The following is a 2535-nucleotide window of genomic DNA, read 5'->3' as shown; positions in this document are numbered from 1 at the left end:
CTCAAACTCCTGACCTCAGGTGATCCACCCGTCTTGGCCTCCCAAAGGGCTGCGATTACAGGCGTGAGCCACTGCGCCCAGCCCTTGTCAACCCATTTTATCTGTTTATGTATACCAGATTCTGATTCTTTTTCCAGTTTTTTCTTCTTTTTTCATAAAAGTTACATATCTTGGGTTTATAAAATTAACTTTAAAAATAACACAACAATGTATGCTAATTAGCTTCAAACAAGTAGATTCAATGATATTTTAAAATCCTTTTTCCCACTCTGCAAATTGAAAATATTGGAAAAATCTTTAAACCTTCTCTTGAGCCAACTAGGGGTTCCTTATTACTAAAGAATTTAATGATGGCAATATGCAGATAGGTGTTGGTTTTCTTTGTGTCTAATCGGATTCTCAAAAATCCTTAATTTTGAATGAGCAAAATTTTAAAAGAACAGTTTTGCATAATAGCAACTGAAACTATAAATGGGAAGGATGATTTTTACAAGCAAATGACATTAAGTAAATAATTTATTTCTAATCACTTTGCTACATTAGGGTTTACTGCTAATGAGCTAGTGGACTTTGTGATACTTTAGCTAACCCAAGGCACTTGAGGCTTTGATGACCCAAATGGTTTAGTAAGTTCAATCAATCTAGTCAATAGAAAGTGAAGATAAAGATGCACGCTGTGGTCTTAGGGAGTGCAAGTACATGGAAATGTGTGTGTGCATGTGTGTTTGGGAGGGAGATTATGTTGCTTTTTCAATTTTAAAGTTCCCCAAATACTCCTGGAAAATTTATGAGCAGATTACATCACTCCAGTAAGCCTGAAAAAACAAGAAGTGAAATATTTCAAGAGGCAGATTCATCAATGATAGGTTAATAACTCATTAAAGGCCTATAAAGGGAATCGTAATAATTTTCTTTTCTTTTTTCTTTTTCTTTTCTTTTTTTTTTTTTTGAGACAGAGTCAAACTCTGTCACCCAGGCTGGAGTGCAATGACACGATCTCGGCCTCACAGCAACCTCCACCTCCCAGGTTCAAGCAATTCTCCTGCCTCAGTCTCCCGAGTAGCTGGGATTACAGGTGCCTGCCACCATGCCCAGATAATTTTTGTATTTTTAGTAGAGACGGGGGTTTCACCATATTGGCCAGGCTGGTCTGGAACTCCCGACCTGAGGTGATCCGCCTGCCTCAACCTCTCGAAGTTCTGGGATTATAAGCGTGAGCCACCAGGCCGAGCCCAATTTTCATTTCTTTTAGCATACCTCATTCAAGAACATGTAATATTTTACATGCCTGATCTCATCCATCTTAAAATTTTGGGAAGTATCATCCTTATTACAAACAGTGATTATCTCTATTACAAAAACATAGCAAAAGCTGGGCACAGTGGCTCAAGCCTGTAATCACACTTTAGGAGGCTGAGATGGGAGGATCACTTGAGCCCAGGAGTTCAAGACCAGCCTGGGAAACATAGTGAGACCCTGTCTCTACAAAAAAATTTAAAAGCCAGGCATGGTGGTATGCGCCTCTGGTCCCAGTTACTGGGGAGGCTGTAGCCAGAGTATTACTTGAGCCCAGGAGTTTGAGGCTGTAGTGAGCTATGATTGTACCATTGCACACTAGCCTGGGCAACAGAGCAAGACCCTGCTTCAAAAAAAAAAAAAAAAATCCAAAACACAGTGGCAGAGAGTTTGCGTAATTTGCTTAAGGTAATATAATTCAGAGGCAGTTTGGGGGCAAGAGCTATAAATCCCAGATTCTTCCCTATTTATTTAACAGGCAATTTTTCACAAAGAGGTCAGTGACTAAAGTGACCTGGATTTAGTGAGTTTTTGTAAAATATTTTTTCCCTTAAAATATTTTGGAAAATATTTTTTTCCTCTATAATTCAGGGTCAAGATTTGTGAGAAATTTTATAAATGTCTTTAAATTACCAAGAAAAATAATGTAACATGAAGTGGCATCAGCCCACCTAGATCTGGTAGTTCTTCCATTCTGTCTGGAAATAAGCCATAGTCTTAGTTGGTACAAATGTCATGTGGGAGGAGACACACAGATTACAGAACCATGAGGTAATTATTACAGCTTAACTGTCCCACACAGAAGCTATTAAGTGATCATAAACAGTGTTACAATAGAATACACATCCTATGACAGGATTTGGCCTGTATTTTCACTGCTTACAATTCTTTCTTTGGCTTATTGAGGAGAAGAAATATAAGATATACTAGAAATTAAGAATTTGGTTGATCTTTAGGGCAATGTTTCACAAACTGTAGTGTACGTGCAAATGACCTGAGACATTTATAAAATACAGTTTACTGGACCCTGCCCCAGGAGTTTCTGATTCCCTCAGTTTAAAGTGGGACCATGAATTCTGCATTTTAACAAGCACCCAGATCATTTATTTTTGAGACGGAGTTTGGCTCTGTCACCCAGGCTGGAGTGCAACGGCATGATCTCAGCTCACTGCCACCTCCGCCTCCCGGGTTCAAACGATTCGCCAGCCTCACCCTCCAGAGTAGCTGGGATTACAGGCG

The sequence above is a fragment of the Mandrillus leucophaeus genome, unplaced genomic scaffold, assembly GCF_000951045.1.
Source record: "Mandrillus leucophaeus isolate KB7577 unplaced genomic scaffold, Mleu.le_1.0 Scaffold838, whole genome shotgun sequence".
NCBI classification, from domain to species: domain Eukaryota; kingdom Metazoa; phylum Chordata; class Mammalia; order Primates; family Cercopithecidae; genus Mandrillus; species Mandrillus leucophaeus.
The sequence above is the reverse complement of the archived record's forward strand: the minus strand, read 5'-3'. Positions refer to the sequence as shown.